This window comes from Sphaeramia orbicularis, chromosome 13 (assembly GCF_902148855.1).
Source record: "Sphaeramia orbicularis chromosome 13, fSphaOr1.1, whole genome shotgun sequence".
NCBI lineage: Eukaryota > Metazoa > Chordata > Actinopteri > Kurtiformes > Apogonidae > Sphaeramia > Sphaeramia orbicularis.
The window spans coordinates 33,526,421-33,545,851 of NC_043969.1; the positions used below are offsets into that span (position 1 = coordinate 33,526,421).

The 19,431-nt window shown below is 37.7% G+C and overlaps 1 long non-coding RNA gene across 1 annotated transcript; it reads right to left on the reverse strand.

The window, feature by feature from the left end:
- Positions 1-436: 436 nt before the first annotated feature.
- Positions 437-1,118, reverse strand: LOC115432138 (uncharacterized). The gene is made up of 3 exons (XR_003937169.1): positions 1,009-1,118; positions 872-873; positions 437-455 (listed from the first exon to the last, which is right to left on the reverse strand). It is a non-coding gene; the product is annotated as an uncharacterized LOC115432138 (long non-coding RNA).
- Positions 1,119-19,431: the final 18,313 nt, after the last annotated feature.

The window sequence follows — 19,431 nt, forward strand, 5'->3', positions numbered from 1 at the left end:
AGTTTTGTCACAGGCATCAAGGACATGGGGATGCTTCACAGCTGACAGGTTGGATGTCCAGATACGGACCAGTTAGCTGCATCTGGAAGAATCCAAACAAAAAAAAAAGGCTTATGCTGTCAGGGGCCAACAGTAAGGGCATATTCCCAAAATCCCAGCAATCCTCTGCTATATATAAATCTATACATGATAATTGTTAGACAATCAATATGAAGTCAATTTGAGCTACATTGACCTGATAGTGGCAGGATAATGGTCAGAGAACCAATTTTCCACACAAAACTCCACCTAGTGAATGAAAATGACACCATATGAACTCTGAATGGCAGCGAGAAAATGGTCATTTGTAAGACAATCAATATGAACCAAATTTTATCTCAATCAGCCTATTATTGCTTGATTTATGTCCAAAAAACTGAATTTCAAATAAAGCACCCTCATTTGGATGACTTATACTTATAAGACATTTTCAGGCCGACAGAACCGTGCCGGTTCCGGTTCCCACTTAATCTCAAACCGGCTGGCATGTTCACACCAAAAAATACAGCATTCGGGAACCGAAAATTTGGTTCCAGACGGACACCAAGTAAAACTTGATTGAACTGAACTGTGACGACATGAGTGGACGTCACCAAGTTGATCCAGGTCATAAGCGGAAAAATAAACAAACCAAGAAAACATGAGTGTGGAAAATAGCAGAGAAACCAAGTTGTAATGTTCTGTGTTGCATTAAAGAGTTCTATGTCGTCTTTATTGCCACTTGTACATTCACTTGCAGACATGCAGTTTTTCTCCTACAACCTATCCCATCATGCATCAGTCCTACTACATCTACGGTAAATGTCGAGGGACAAAACAGTAGCAATAGGACATCTTTTTTTTGGGTGGCAAAGCAACAGCCTCTGTCGAAGATGGGTCATGGGCTCACATAATGGCATGAAAGTGGGCCGTTCACAGGTAAGCACTTCAGTTCCCAGTGTAACTGGTGCGGGAACCAGGTCTGCAAACAGCTATAGAGAAGCTGAAATCGATAGGGTTCTTCCACTAGGGGTCCTCTATGTTGGTTATTAAGGGATAAGAAATCCAACCAAATGTGTCCTAGTTATCGCGTTTACACGAAGGATCCAGTCTAGCGGTGGTGGAACTGATACGGCAGCAGCACCAGCGTTTGGAGTAAAACCATTATATCCCTGAAACTCCATTTTGGGGCTATAATGAAGCAAGATTATATGAAACATCTCTAACCTGCTCTCCTACTTTCTCTCTTCCCCCCTCATTTTCATTCATAGCCCTTCTTCTGTTTCTTGTGTGGCCTTAGCTACAACAGATAAGTGGTGGGGCAGCATGTGTCTACAGTGACCTTGCCCGTCTGGGGATGATTAACTGATTAACAGTGGTGACATTCATGCTTGGAGGCCAGCGTTTGTCCTTCTCCCTGGTCGCATCACATCATAGAATCACACAGCAGGTACACATCAGAACAGAATAAGACCTCACCGACGTGTCCTCTTTTAATACACGCAACAGCAGATTAGCCCGTCACGTTGCATGAACATCTATCATTTTCTTGGATTCTTTATTAAATAACGTTAGCAGCACTGATTGGAAACCTTCATTCTAAAGTGTCTTCATTTATAAAGGCCTACTATTTAATAGGGCCATTGAAAACAGACACAGCCTTGGAACATACAGAAACAGGGCTGATTTTCAGTACAAATCCTTGACTTCTCTCTGCAAAGCTCAACGTGTTCAAGTGGTATCGTGTGAAAACCATGAGCAAGATTCCATAAAAGTTGAGCTTAAAAGAAAACTCGCTTGTATGTTCCATCAGTGTGCATGTATAACTATTGCATGTGTGTGAAACGAAGGACAGCAGAGTTTTTCATATTTCTGCCACACATCATACAACTGGAGACAAAAGCTGGCCTTGGTAAAGCTGCTTATTTTTTGATTGTTGAGCGTTTTGTGACTGATTTATTTAAAGAGGAAGGCAGAGCATAAAAACATTTCTTTTTTTTTTGTGGATAGGGTGTGAAGGACATGCTGTGTTACACATGTCTATTGGAAATAAAACGCTTACGAGTGTATCTTTTATAACAAAAGGTGATTTTTTTTTTTTGTATATAAACTAACACAATGACCTAGTGTCAAAGAACAGGTCTGCCAATCTTAACAAAAACATGTGCCAGCAAACTGACTGATACAGAGTTCGACAGTTTAACTTCAATACAAACCACCATGAAAACACAGCATCTTGTTTGACAGTGAAACATCCAACACAAACAGTCAATGATTTAACAGGTGTGTTGTGTCCATCACTATACCACAACTCTCCATCTTCAATATCAGTTGAAGCTCAGTCAGTGATATGTTTCAACCACTGTAAGAAGGTAAATTGACTGACACAAATGGGGAAAAGAAGAGACCAAACACTGAAGCTGTTTTCAAGGACGCTAAAACTCTGGTCATTATCCGATTCCTGGAGTTATCAGATTATTCAAGTGATCATATAAACAGCCCCTGATATGCTTTATCAGATAACAGCAGTTAATAGAATTAACACACCTGTATTTCTCTCCAATACCCTGATGTCTTCATAAATGTATAGCTGTTAATCTGATTTATTCTGTTCTTTTACTTTTGCACATGTCTAAAAAAAAGAAAAAAAATCATAGAAAACAGAAATGATGTAGTCAACAGTAGGAAGTTTGAGTCCGCCATCCCTACATACGTACATACTCTAAAAGAAAACAAATCATAGACAGAGATGTCTCACATTGCTTAAGTGCATGTAAATATGTACATGTATGTAGGTTTTATTACCATTAGGGCTGCAACTAGGGGTGTGCAATATGACAATACTAAATCGTGAAGGATTAGAATGTATCGAGGATCCGACAAAGCAGAGAGATTGTGGAATCGGGGGGTGTTATACGGGGGTGCATTCCATGCCACGCATACCCCACAATGAGTAAGTGAAGTGAAAGTGAAACCTAATATGGCAGGCCAAGTCTATCATAACTTAAGACTTGGCCCCCACAGAGTTGGGCGTACTTGACTCTGAGGACGTCCGTGCACATTAACCTATTTTAAATGTGAAATTGGTACACTCAACTATGAAACCACAAACATCCGGGACAGTGTGCGCGGAGTCCGTATGCACACTGTACATCCCAAACAGTAAGAGTCAAACTGCTACAAGACCAGCCACAACGCAGCCAGAGGCAACAGGTAGAGTTAAACTAAAGCAAACAACTTCAACACAAGCATTTAGCAAAGGCACTCTATGAGAAGAGGAGCAAGTACGTTCCACATTGATCCTTTTTTGAAGTGTCTGGGTTACTCTTCTTCTCATTTTGGTCTTCTTCCTCCATCCAAGTGCACCCAATACACTGATTACCAGTTGAAAAGAGCTACCAGCCAGCTGTTCTGTCAGCCTGGAGGACTACTGTATGAATCGGGATGAATTCGAGATCGTGATTTATTTTATTTTTTTAAATTATGATATGATATTTTTGCCATATCGCCCACCCCTAGCTGCAACTAATGATAATTTTAATAACTGATTAATCTGTAGGTTATTTTAATAGCAAATCAATTCATCAGATATACACAAAAGACTCAATTCTCAAAGATCGGTATTTAACCAAAGCAATATAGGCTGCAGACAAGTCACTAATGATTACATCCCCACAATGGCTTCAGTTATAGTTAGTGAGTACTAGCCCGCTACCTAGGCTTGTTATGGCTAGAGACTAGCAAGCTAGAGTCTTCAAGTAGGTAACGTTAGTCTGGTGGCCTGATAAACGGAGATGGATGGAAATGTTTTAATTATGAAGATACTGTCTAACTAGCTAGTGGGCTAAAGTAATCATGACACGTAGGCTATCTTAAGCTAGGTTTATGTCCCCAGTGGCCACGACAGCCCCGTTTGCTGTGGGATTTTGGCCATTTTTTCCCTCCATATTCAAGTTTTGTTACATTAATGGCACACTACATTTTGGGCAAACGGGGCTGCCATGGCCACCGGGAACATAATGTAAACCTAGCTTTAAAAATCTGGCCCAGCATCTGAAGCCTCAGCTATGCTGCTCTGTGTTTTCCTCTGTTACACTACACAGCATGTGGGCATGCCTCAATACTACCGTGCTCCAGACCCAACAAATCAACTGCCGAATTCATTGCCAACTCTTTTAAGAATCGATTCGGATCGATTTGGATCGATTTAATTGATTTGTTGTTGCAGCACTAATTACCATTATCTAATTACCCCCAGTTGTGGAATTTTTAAGATTATGTAAACAGGCTCTTTATTATGTAAATGTTTAAGCACATCAATCCTGGATGCATCATGCTGCATTTACAGTTCACTTGATTTTAAAATGTACAATAAAACTTAACTGATTTGCTATTTGCTGCTTTTTTATTTCCTTATTCACCCATATCATTATAGACAAAGCAATTACATTCATAGTAAACTGAGCTATTTTTTTCTCCTAATATTTATCTAAACATGTCACTGAAAATTATCACTTATTATCAACTGACATGAAACACTTTATCGCCCACCTCGACTCAATGTACTGTAATAAAACACATTTGTTGAGTTCAACTGCACAACTACATGACAAACATTAATTAACTTGATGATTTCTATTTTTTATCAGATATTCAACATATTTTGTAATAATAAAATCCAGTCACACATACTATTGGACCTGGCGTTTAATTAACGAGAGTCAGACATGGTTTTGGGGTGTCTCCCACTGTGCTGTTAACACACATCATTAATCAAGGAGGGGGTTTCCATTAACCAGGTCACTCAGGATCACGCTAAACAATTAAGCTTTGATTAAGAGATTGTTCATCAAGCCATCCCACTACAGCAGCCAATAGAAAGCTGAAACCCTGCAGGAACAGGATGCCATGCATCTACAGCTAAGTACCCACAAATACCAGCACACCCTGTCAGAACATGACATCTGTACTTAGACACAAACATCTCACAGCAACGTGTGTGTTACTTTCACACGCACACACAAAGTATTCAAGTTAGAAAAGTAAAATCATGCATGCGCTTTCTTTTCAACAGCTTTTACCTTCCCAGGATGTCATTACAATACAAGACAATCAATTACTGTTTATTTCTGCCTGCAGAGTTTTCTCTTGAATAAAATCTGTGCTTTCATGAACATCCCTGCTCTCAGCTTGTATGAATAGTTCCTTTTCAAAAGAGTGCAAGGTGAAATGTAACGCCCCCTCCCACTCCACACCTAACTGAACCGCTAATCTCAAGGAGAGCAGATAAGTGGAGAGAAAAGGGAAAAAAAAGTGTAGGCAGGCAAGGATGTTGTTTGGAGAATGTGAAAAGAAGAGTGGAATGAAAAATGAGTTAGAGGAGTTGTATAGAAAGACAGCTTCAGGGTTACCATCACACAGAAACAATAGACCAGATCATTTATCTATACATATGGATACACGGAGTAATGCAAACATCTTACTGGAACTATGGAACCTACAAATACTCTTGAAAAGGTTCTGTTAAATTGGTCCCCAATTACCAGCATTTATCAGTCTGTAAAAGGGTTCTTACAATCAGCGATCTGTTATCAGAGCGCCATAAAACTAAAAGGGCACCAAGGAGAAAATCATCATGCAGTCTGCAGGTGCAAAGCTAATTTGATCATACAGTCTTATGTGCTAAAAGCAGACATTAATGGTACATCAATAAATAGGAACATAATTTGAGTATCTCATTAATTTCATATTCAGCTTAGCTCTTTCATCCATTTCATCTCTTGACTGTAGATTTTATGTTCATGTCAAAAATAGGAAAGAGGAACACATCCCTCAGACCAATCCAGACAAGGATATTCCTACATGAGCAGACTGATCTCAAGAAATGGTGTTGTATGTCACGACAGTTCTTATAGCATTTGGCGAGCTATACCCTACGCGTTATCAGCTTCTCTTGTGTTAATCAGCACCATTTGATCACATGTCAATTTATGGCAAGATCTCCGGTTCACATAACCCTAGGGCGAAGTCAAGGGCGTCACGGATGGACAGGCCACTACTTTTTCATTCATAATTTTTTAACCAGACAAGTTTAAGACAAATATTACACATAATCGGAAAGGTCTGAATACCATCTTAAACATACTCAACGGGCAAAATTTAGTTTCAAATATTTCTAAATGAAAAATATCAAAAACTACTGTGTCATGAATGGACAAAAAAATTTACGTCTATTTTTTGCAAGAATTACGAAGTTCTTAAAGTGAAGTTCCTATGACGTTTTCATCCTAAAATGTATTCAGTGTATACCTTAAACCCTCTATTTTACAACCTAACAATTGGTTAGAGGAAAAAAATATTTTATCATACCTACATAGAAAGAGTTTTGAAAAATGGCAGTGTCACAGATGGACAAGAAAAGTAAATATCAAATTAAACATTTTTATTTCAATTATCAATATCATATAATTTTTTTAAATAATATTTACACCATACCAATAATATTAAATTATATTAAAATGTATTTTGCATAGATATATGCATTTATTAATTTTAAACACTGTATGTTTAGAATATGACAAATAATATAATAGTCAAATACCAATGTATATGGAATAAATTCTGTTTATTTATGAGAGTTTATAAATGAACCCACAATGACAGCAGAAAACTTTGTCACTTTCTAAACATTCACACTCATAAAAATACAAGTTTGGTGTAGATTATTCTAATTTGATTTTTCTGACCAGATGTTAACCTTCCCTTGACTTTGCCCCCAACCCTCAGTGCGTGGTATTTGATGCATCGATTCAGGTTGGACAGGGGGCTAGTAACAACGTGAACATACATGCGAAAAGCTTATAGTGCATACAAATAACATGCCAATTAAAAGTGGAGTGTATATTTACGCGAGTCATGATATCACGTTGACATGAACCTTGAACATCAAGCTAAGCTACATCAGTTTGCCTTGATGCTTCTGCTGTAAATGCATCGGTTTCCTCATCATGGGGTGCACATAAACAGCTGTACATCATCTGCACCTGCAGGATGTCACCAGGGTTATCACGAGCTCAGATGTCTGACAAAAATCTGGAGGAATGGAAGCATATAGCAGGTACATATGAAATTACAGCAGTTTTAGGATCCCTAGTTGGTAGAAACTTGGCCCAATCACACAACTGTCAAGCTGATCTCTTCATTTCACTGAAATGCAACATACACAGCTGGTGTACAGTGACAAACACGATTTTTAAGAGCATTCATTAGGCACTGCGTCTCAGAAGTATATTAGTATATTTAAGAGGAATGTTATTGTGTGTCAGCTGTCGCAATTATTACATAATTCTCATGATTATTTTACATGATCATGACAATTGCCTCCAGTCACGTGCAGAAAATGTGCCAAAATACAGAAATAATGTATTCTATCACTTTATCGACCTTGTTTTCCAATGTTTGACTGACACTCATTGCATCTCTTTTTCAGCAGAGAATTCAATGGAGAATTAGCACAACAGTGGTTTATTCAGATTTTGAACATTATAGGGCACTCATTGAAATACCCTGAAATTCAAGATTTTTTAGTATGTTACTTGAGGACATAAGAATGTATTACTTTTGTGAATTTTTTTTTTTAAAGGAGTCAAATTTTGCTATACCCATTTTTATTAGTCTTTGGTACATTTATTTGTGTATTTGGGGACCTTAATAGTTCCAAAAGTTTGAATTTGAACCCTACAGGTGTTGCAAAGCTATCTTTATATTCATTTTGGCAAAAACTGAGAGATTTCTACAACTCCAGTTTGTCATGTCTATATACATATATAATATCATTAAAAAATATTTTTATTTGTATCTAATTTTTATTAATTACTAGAAATTTCAGGCAACCCCAGGGTTGAAAACCACTGGTTGAAGGTGTCGGGGAAACTTTTATCCATTTTCTGATATTGTATAGACTTAACAGTTAATCAGAAAATAGAGGACACTCATCATTAGTTGCAGCCCTGCATTTTACTGACCAAATTATAAATCAGGTCAAGAATAATCACCTGACAAATTGACAATCAAAATACTGCAGGCAGCTCTGATTATGTACAGAGGTTGATTATGTAGGGAGGTTGAACGCTGCTGTTTCACTGTCAGGACTTTAAGCCCAACACAAAAGCAACCACCGTCAGACACAACTATACCAACTATTAATTAAACATCACCTCAGGGGTTTTCTGAATAGACTAATTCTCAAAGGCCACCAGTGACTAACAGCATCTACTAATATAAAATGTTTGCGTTTTGAACCATTAACACTGTAATACAATTAAATAATCAAGGTAAAATGCAGTTTGTAAGCTTTTCTGTGACATCAGACATCAGAGACTCCATAGTGGACATAGAAAACGCATGTTCTGCACCATTGATTTACTAATAACACCCATCTAGTTTGACAAATGACAGTTGTAGACAATTGTTTTTATGTTCTGTTAACAGCTAGGCTATATTTTGCTGGAAAAGTCACTTTTGGGTCTAATCAAGCGGTAACCCCTGGATACATTTTGTGTTCGACAGTCTCTGTCATGTAAGCAGAGTAACTTATATGCATGTGTTATATATATTTGAGTAGGTATTAATAAGCACTTTTACATTATGTATAACACAATTTGGGGAGATAAAAGTTTAAGGTGAAAAATGTCAAATTACTGCTTGATAACACGTGGACTTGAAATGGACATCAATTTTTTAAGCTTTACGCAAACACTCAAAACATGCAGTTCTCGACAGAAATCAGTATCAAGTAGGACAAACCTGTTAGATATTATGTTCAACTATGCTGAAAATAAATTTTGGAGCAAAATATTGAAAAGTCTGTTTTATTGACATAAGAATGTGGTAACACGTGGACAGGCTGCCATACTAACATGTGGACGACTCTTTACCATTGTATATATCACCCAAAATGTATCAAAAGATCCTTACTTTCTGAAATGCTTCACTCAAATATCTGAACTATAAGCAAGTTAAAAATTTTAAAAATGGGTATTTTTGTGGTAATACATGGACAGGGCCTTTTAAACAACTCACAAATGTTCAAACTCATAAATAACAAAAATATTCACAAAATAATGAAAATCTAATGCTTGAAACTGAACAATCATCTATATAATCAACAGACTGAGAACATTTTCAGATATATTTTTTGCAACAAATTTGAGCTATGGCTATGATGTAAAAAGTTCAATCAATAACATTGGTTGTAACTTTTTTTCTACAAGTGGTATTTTAAAAAGGATAACAGTTCCATAAAATACAGATGTTGAGCTAAAAAATGAGCCCACTTGATAAATCATGTGTGCAAATTTACTTTTTGATGTTGATGTTCACTTTCGCTTGATCGAACCCTTTTTCTTTAGTTTTCTCTGTTCTGATATAATAACCTTTAAATGTACTTTCAGCTTTCATGAACATCTACATGGTCAGTAAATTAAATATAGGAAAACACCTGATGCAGACTGAAAACTGCAGAGGATAGTGTTATAATATAGGGTGATCAATCATTTAGAAAAGGTTAGAGGAAGAGTAAATTAATTTGGAAGTCTCCATGAGAATAGCTCTAGGTCTTCAAGGGTTAAACATCATATAAGCGTTTTTCAGAATTGATATAATATGGCAAAACCTAATATTGTGATGCTCAGGTGAATCCAAATGCTCTCTACACCCTTATCATCCAACGTTCCAGTGCAAATGTACTCTGTTTTACAAGTATTCTGTCATTATGCAGCGCTGATCCTCCCACTTTCAGGGACGAGAGGAAGGTGTCTTATTAAAGAATTGTATGCAACCAACTGGCCTAGTTTGTTAGTGACACAAAGCTCAATATATGGAAAGTGCTGGTCAATAACATTACGTTTTCATCCAAACAGGTGGGAAATTAGGTGGCTTCTAGCGTCATTCATCAAATGTGGAGCTATGACAGAAATATATAGAGAGATAAAGGCCGAGACAGACAGCGTTAGGGAGAGAGAGACAGAAAGGCAGAGGGATGAAATGCTAATTTCTGCCGCTTGTCCCTAGCAGCTGGTCTAGCTGTTTGACATGTGTGATGAATGGTGTTGCATTGGTACGGCTGCCCTCTCACCTCCACTCATTGTCACCAGTCCGGAGACAAAGGGGAGGAGAAAGGCAAGAGGGGGAAAAAAATAAAAAAAAATCCCCCAGCACGAGCAGTAGATGCTTCCTTTACACACACATTTTTGTTAGCACATACACAGCGGCTCAGTTCTCCCAGCGCAAACACACTGGACCAGAAATCAAAGCACACACACATACACACACTCATTCTGATACTCTGATACCCTGTATCTTGCTGCAGTATGTATTTGCTGAGTAAAGCTGATTTCCTTCTGCATGGCTAACCAGTTTTTGCTCTCCACAGACCATCTCCGCCAACATGTGATGCAACTATTACACAGCCGTATGAAAGCAGCACAGGCTTCTGGGAGTTATGCAGGTACATCAACGCAAACTGCACATTTGCGGGACATTCCGGCGGTGGTGAGAAATGAGGAGGAGGTGGAAGAGTGCACACGGGTAAACAGTTGGAAATAAAAGATGAGAGTAGAGGTGGAAAGTTGCTTTGTTGGCAAGGCGCGGAGCAGTCATTACTCGTCCCAGCCCCCAAGGCACCGGCGGAGGAAGAGGTGTGAAATGGGAACAGTCCAGACCCTGATGGGTTTGTTTAAAGGGTCAACATAGATTGGTGAACCTTTTCCAGAAATATATATGCAAAAACCTCCCAACCGTTCCAGGGAAATATCAAGAAAATTGCTTATTCACACAGGGCTTTTCTTACATTTTTATTTATTTTTACGGTGCAATTCCGAAACAACAGATTCTATTTACAAAGTATTTGCCTGTGTGTGAACAAAACACTTCATCAGGCTAAGAAATTAAGCAAAACATGGTTTACTATAGTTTCTGGCAACAACCTCATTTCTGCCATGTGTATCTTTTCTAATGGGCTTTAACATGCGCAAATGTGCATGACAAACCCTCCAGACAGGAAAGCATCGCTGTGACTGCAGCGTAGAAGCAACGCAGGAAAGATTAGCTTCCAATTTAAGCAGTAAGCAAGCCTGTACCCAAGATAATTAAATCCGACTAAAATTAAAACCAACACGGTGGTAAACACATGTAAATACGTCGGTTTCCACAGCAGAGCAGACAGCTATTTTTAACAGTCAGACTCATATGCACATTAAAGAAAAACTCGAGCGCTCCCCTGCTACGAGGCGTGCTCCTTCGCTGCAACATCAGTCAACATGTTATGAAAAAACTACAGAAATAAACTACTCAGGGTTCAGTGTGACCCAAACACCCCAAACAGTACGAGTCTTGGTTCATAAATAAGGGTGAAAATGGTTTGTCTTTACATAAAACTGAAAAGAGGGAAATCAAAAAGAATACAGCTACAAGATATGACAAATAACCAAAGATATGGCATTTATCTTAATTGGTCTGCCTCGTATGTGTCACCATAAATCCTTAATGCCTACCGATTCTACGGTTTAATAGATTTAAAATAAAGAGGTAACCTTTTACGTCTTTATCAATCATGTGGAGAGAAGTGACACTAACTTAATGCAACTATAATTACACAGCAGGTTTCACAGGAGATTTCACAGAAGTGTCACAAGAACCAGGACAATGAAGAAAACGTGCACAGACGAGTAAGACAGAAATTAATGGAGCTGCAATGAGACGGTAAACGGGGTTTGGATGTGACCAAAGCAAATGTAATGGTTTCCACTTAAAGTCAAAATGAAGTTGACACACATCTATGAGGAATAAAGGAGCAGTCACTGTGTTTTTGACACAAACTACACAACAACTCCACTTATCTATTCGAGTGGATGGGGTTGTAATGAAATTAGGCTCAGATCTTCTAGCCATTTTTAAGAGTAATTTCAGGAGGACATTATTAAGAAACTTAAATATGTAAATGCTATAAATGTTAAATAATTAGCTGCACACAGATGGTTTTTACCAGCATTTGTCCTGTCAGCACACCGCAATACAAAATTTAGGAACATCTTATGTGATTTTATGTCTTTTCACACTGACTAAAACGTTACCATTTTGATATTAGGACAAAAGTAAAAAGAAAATATAAAGACAAAAATCTCAATAGTAAATATGGTGCAAAATCTTGAAGAAAAAAAAAAACAGATCTCAGTCAGACTAAATCTCTTGATTCTAATTTACCACATACACTTATGCTCATTGTGCACTATTCTATCTCTCCTGTTTAATTTGTATCTTTTTTATCTATACTTTCTTTTTATATATCTGCCATTGTATGGACAGCACAACATGTTTTCTCACTGTGCATTTGACAATAACCGCTTAAATATATAGCGCCAAGCTCAAGTGCCACAAACATCTGACCTACCAGAAGGTCAAGGTCAGATTTTCTGCCAATTGTCAGTTTCAAGATAGTTTTTAACGATGTATCTTTGCACCATTGACCAAAATACATAATAAAAAATACTAAATGAAATCTTGGTCTATCCTGAACTAAAACGTAACAGCGATTAATTGGTGTAGATAGTATTTAAAAAACATCATTGCAAATCATTATCTATACACAGACTAAGGATGATGTATTGTGGATAGTTTTATTACCTTGGTGGAGGTTTGTGATCTCTCCTTGCTGTTATGTTGTGACCCTACAGTTTAGATCATGTCTCCGCTGTTCCAGTGGACGTGAGGGTGTGCTCTCAGCTTACCTGGGTGGTTGTAACCTTTCCCATCTACAGGGGTGTATGGTTAACTCACCGCCGGACAGGTCACTGTCATTCCTCCATGACCAGCTCTCTCAGACCAGGTGAACAATCCAGGCATCATAAGGGTGTCGTGGAGGCGTAGCTGCTAGGTCAGCCAGCCAGCCAGTTTGCATCTGTCATTCATATTGTCCAGTCTACATAGATAGATAGGAACTTTGTTGACTCTTTGCAGGAAATTACTGGCATTACAGCAGCAACAGCAAGCACATTCAGTTGTCACAAGCACTTTAAGATTAAAAAAAAAAAGTAATAAATAAATAAAAGCTAAAAACTACTGTGTGTGCAAAAGTCATACAGATATATGAAACCACAGAAATGATAATTAGATATTAGGGATGTAACGATATGAAAATTTCATATCACGGTTATTGTGACCAATATTATCACAGTTATCATTGTTATTGCGGTATTGTTGAAATTGTGCTCAAAATGTTCAAAAAGTACTGATACACACACTGAAATAATTTAACCAAGTTGTATTCAAAAAAATAATAAAATAAAATAATTGGTACAATGGCCCTTCTGTTGCAGAAACATTTAAATATTAACCTCTAGTGGTCTGAGCCTATTTTGTCAGTTTTTCAGTCCTTTTGATTTTGCCTTTATATACTAGATAAACAAATGTTTACTATACATGTTTGGTATCTGTTTTTTTCAACACAACTTCATTTGTATCATCTGTCTATTATTTTTTCACTTTAACCTACTATATCAACACAAAAGGACAAACATATATATATATATATATATATATAAACCTGATTTGAAAAATGTATATAATTTATTGCATAAATAACACAAAGATGCTTAACGAACCTTTTCAAAGACTTTAAAAGTGAATATTGGTTCCAAATATTAGGAATATACAATTAAAATTGTAATAAATCAAAATTATACTCGAATATTTGACATAAAAACAGATCTTTGCATGGGTGTTTTCTATGGTAAAGTGCGGTAATCAAACAGGGTTATCATGATAATTGCAATTTAAACGGTAATACTAACCGTCTGTAATTTTACCGCGGTTTATCGTTATACTGGTAATCGTTACATCCCTATTAGATATACAAGTGCAGGGACAGTGACATTGCACTTCTATGTTACTGCACATTAGATAGGCAGATGGCTGCTAGTACGATTTCCTGTAACGCTCAATTTCGCAAAGCTAAAACTAAATATACAGAAGCCACAGTATACAAACAATAGTATACAAATGCCACCAAGTAGTTTCAGCTACATGTCAACATATTCAGCTGTGTTTGACAGTGTCCAAAAGTTATGAAAGGTGTAAACACGCTAATATCACCTAACTGAGCTAATTAGCAGGCTAGCTAGCAGACCATACAATCCTATACAAATGGATGCTAACGTCTTCTAATGATACTAAGTTACAGCCGTTGTAATTAAGTACAGGAAAACTTCACGACAGTCTTTTTTCATGTGTAACTCCTTAAACACAACCATGCTAAAGCTACCTGTCAAAGAAAAACCTTATATTTATTCAATAAACAACAGCTATGAGTATGTGAATCAGTAACAGACTGAACACTAGGGTCAAAGTTCACACATGATACTCACATCACTATCACGTCGTCGACTGTGGAAAATTTTTAGGCTTTGGATGATTTGAACAGGTGAGTTATGTCAAAACAGACCCCTCACCGTTAATATGCACACAAAAACCGTTTTATGTTCCAGGCTGTGTTAAACATTCAACCCCCAACCCTACTGTAGAGGTGGTCATTGAAACATGGCGGAGATTGCATTAGTGTAGAAGCGCGCCCCTAGTGGACATTCTAGTTACTGCTAGTGATGTTCGGGGATGTGCCGAGGCTTCAAAGCGCGTGTCGAGTAATGGAGGGGGCGTTTCCGTGATGCGCGTGTCGGAGATTGCTTCATTTAGGGGAGGAGCCGAGAATGATGACGTCAGAAGCCTCGCTGCCCGGCTTGTACCACGTGACTGCTTCTATGTGAGTCAGGTTTGACAGCAATAAAAACCCTTCAGTTCAAAATGTGGGTTTGATTGAGAGTTATGGTCAGTGCAGAGTTTGAACAGAGTTTGGATAGTAGAGTTTGGATAGCGTTTATATAGTTTGGAGATAGTTTGAAGAGTTTAGAGAGAGAGATCATTTGAAGATTTAGGAGAGGGAGAAGAGAAGGATGAGTTAGAGGATGGAGCCAGTGAAGAACAGGAGGATTTCCCCTGAGTGGGAACATTTTAGTTTGATAACTCCTAATAAGGTTAACTAAATCTAACATTATTTCAGACACATAAGGTTTGCTTATCTGGAATACTGGGAGAGACCAAATAATTACTGTACCCCAATTTATATAGGCAAGGCAAAGCAAGGCAAGTTTATTTGTATAGCACATTTCAGCAACAAGGCAATTCAAGGTGCTTCACACAGGACATTGAAATAAAAGAAACAAAAAGAAACACATTTAAAACATTATAAAAGAAACATGTAAAAGGTGATTAAAACAACACATAAAATAAAAAAAATAAAATAAAATAAAAATAAAAACACACACATATTAAAGTAAGAGTTGCAGTGCAGAGTTTCAAAGATAATATAAAATTTCAAAAGTCAAAAGCCTTTTAGTCAAAGGCAGCAGTGAACAGGTGAGTCTTTAACATTGACTTAAAAGAACTCAGGCTCTCAGCAGACCTCATATTTTCTGGTAGTTTGTTCCAGATATATGGAGCATAGAAACTGAACGCTGATTCTCCATGTTTAGTTCTGACTTTGGGAACACAGAGCAGACCTGCACCAGATGACCTGAGTGGTCTAGATGGTTCATATTGGACTAGAAGGTCTCTGATGTATTTTGGGCCTGAACCATTCAGTGTTTTATATGCTAGGAAGAGAATTTTGAAGTCTATTCTCTGAGAGACAGGCAGCCAGTGTAGAGACCTCAGAACTGGACTGATATGGTCCACTCTCTTGGTCTTAGTGAGGACTGGAGCAGCAGCATTCCGGATCAGTTATCATATATCATAATATATATATATATATATATATATATATATATATATATATACAGTACAGGCCAAAAGTTTGGACACACCTTCTCATTCTTTGCATTTTCTTTATTTTCATGACTATTTACATTGTAGATTCTCACTGAAGGCATCAAAACTATGAATGAACACATGTGGAATTATGTACTTAACAAAAAAGTGTGAAATAACTGAAAACATATCTTATATTCTAGTTTCTTCAAAGTAGCCACCCTTAGCTCTGATGACTGCTTTGCACACCCTTGCCATTCTCTTGATGAGCATCAAGAGGTGGTCACCTGAAATGGTTTCCTAACAGTCTTGAAGAAGTTCCCAGAGATGCTTAGCACTTGTTGGCCCTTTTGCCTTCACTCTGCGGTCCAGCTCACCCCAAACCATCTCAACTGGGTTCAGGTCCGGTGACTGTGGAGGCCAGGTCATCTGGTGCAGCACTCCATCACTCTCCTTCTTGGTCAAATATCCCTCACACAGCCTGGAGGTGTGTTTGGGGTCATTGTCCTGTTGAAACATAAATGATGGTCCAACTAAACGCAAACCGGATGGAATGGCATGTCACTTCAGGATGCTGTGGTAGCCATGCTGATTCAGGTTGCCTTCAATCTTGAATAAATCCCCAACAGCGTCACCAGCAAAGCACCCCCACACCATCACACCTCCCCCTCCATGCTTCACGGTGGGAACCAGGCATGTAGCATCCATCCGTTCACCTTTTCTGCGTCACACAAAGACACGGCGGTTGGATCTAAAGATCTGAGATTTGGACTCATCAGACCAAAGCACAGATTTCCACTGGTCTAATGTCCATTCCTTGGGTTTCTTGGCCCAAATAAATCTCTTCTGTTTGTTGCCTCTCCTGAGCAGTGGTTTCCTAGCAGCTATTTGACCATGAAGGCCTGATTCACGCAGTCTCCTCTTAACAGTTGTTGTAGAGATGTGTCTGCTGCTAGAGCTCTGTGTGGTTTCATCTGGTCTCTAATCTGAGCTGCTGTTAATTTGCGATTTGTGAGGCTGGTGACTCAGATGAACTTATCTTCAGCATCAGAGGTGACTCTTGGTCTTCCTTTCCTGGGGCGGTCCTCATGTGAGCCAGTTTCGTTGGAGCGTTTGATGGTTTTTGCGACTGCACTTGGGGACACATTCAAAGTTTTTGAAATTTTCTAGCCTGACTGACCTTCATTTCTTAAAGTAATGATGGCCACTCGTTTGTCTTTACTTAGCTGATTGGTTCTCGCCATAATATGCATTCTAACAGTTGTCCAGTAGGGCTTTCAGCTGTGCATCAACCTGACTTCTGCACAACACAACTGATGGTCCCAACCCCATCAATAAGGCAAGAAATTCCACTAAGTAACCCTGACAAGGCACAGCTATGAAGTGAAAACCATTTCAGGTGACTACCTCTTGATGCTCATCAAGAGAATGCCAAGAGTGTGCAAAACAGTCATCAGAGCAAAGGGTGGCTACTTTGAAGAAACTAGAATATAAGATATGTTTTCAGTTATTTCACACTTTTTTGTTAAGTACATAATTCCACATGTGTTCATTCATAGTTTTGATGCCTTCAGTGAGAATCTACAATGTAAATAGTCATGAAAATAAAGAAAATGCGAAGAATGAGAAGGTGTGTCCAAACTTTTGGCCTGTACTGTATATATATCATCATATAATCTTATTCTTGTGTTTTTGTGCATCTTCTGTACCATGTGAAAGGGTGTTTTCAAACGCCAGAGGCTGTGTCAAAAAAAAAAAAAATCACTTCAAACCAAAAAATGTTGAGAAACTGTTATTTCTGAATACAAATGAATAAAATCTCCCCTGTCCTGTACATCATTGTCCAAATTACACTAGCATGTTCAGTGCCCTGTTGAGCCGCATTATGTAATAAATTCCCATTATGTAATAAAAGTTCAAAATATAATAAGAATGTCACATCTTGTAATAAAGCCACATTATGTAATAAGCTGACGCATTTTGTAATAAAGTACATCAACGCATTATATAGTAAATTTTTTCACATTATGTAGTAAGTTATTACAATTTAAGAAATTTATTACAAAATGCACTTGACACATTTTATTTAAAAAAAAATGTAATAACATGGTTCATAATGTAATAACAATCCAAATTAATATAATTTCAGAGCAATTTAGAAGAAATTACTCACAGGAGCTACAACTAATGTAATCAGAACTTTAACCACACAGTTTAAAGATTAACTTAGCACATTACATTTTCCTGAAAATAAAAATGTGTCAAGTGCATTTTGTAATAAATTTCTTAAATTGTAATAACTTACTACATGATGTGAAAAAATTTAATACATAGTGCATTGAGGTAGTTTATTACAAAATGCGTCAATTTATGACATAATGTGGCTTTATTACAAGATGATGTGACATTCTCATTACATTTTTAACTTTTATTACATAATGGGAATTTATTACATAATGCGGCTCAACATGCCCTCTTCCTAGTTCCACAAGCACTTTCACTGTCCTCTGCATGTTTAAGTCCATGACATTTTCCTAAAGTGGCAAAAAAAAGAAAAAAAAAGATTACACAACCTCCCACATATGATACTACCATTTGGGGAAAATTTACACAGCGAATACATTCAAAAATATTTTATTATACACATATGTGATAATTTATGTAGAGAAATTATTTGGTCAAACATTTTTTTGTTATTCATCGTCATTCCCAAGAGCCATAATAGATGCAAAAATTAATGCATCCCACATTCTGCGGTTCAGACACAGCTGCCTGTGATTATACACCTGACCAGTAGGTGGTTTTGTGTGCACATGAAGCTTCGAGAAATGAACCCTTTCTCGAACCATTTGGCTCAAGTGGTTCAATGCCTCATGAGGCTTCATCTCAACATCACTAGTTATTGCAGCGGGCTCCATGCACAGCCCCATAACTTCAGGCAGCTCCTTTAGTTCCTGTCTTTCATTATTGGACACTGATTAATCCAGGTGTGCCTGTTGTGACCACTGTGGTCAGACACACCTGGATTAATCAGTGTCCAATAATGAAAGACAGGAACTAAAGGAGCTGCCTGAAGTTATGGGGCTGTGCATAGAGCCCGCTGCAGAATATAACATGACATTTACATAACATAACAGTGTTTCTCAAACTGTGAAGGCTTTCTACAGTGATGCATGGGATCACTCCTAGGTGTTTTGTTTTTCCTTCTGCAGGTTAGAACATGAAGCAGGTGGAACTAATGTTTTAGTGTTGGAGCACCCTGGACTCATTTTAGGGGCGTACAAAAAACACATCTACTGCCATGATGATCTGTCACTACACTGTAAGCCCGTAGAGTAGAATTTACTCAAAAAATTTGAGGCAAGTGATTGCACTGAAATAATTTGAGTAATGATCGACTAATAAATTGGTTTAAGTAGGTTCAACTTTATGCTAAAAGTATTGAACTTAAACTATTAAACAGAAAACACTAAATGACAAGTTATTTGTACTTTAAATCTGTTGTAAAATCAACCCCACTATCCAACCATTCAACTCAGCATTTTAGATTACACTGAC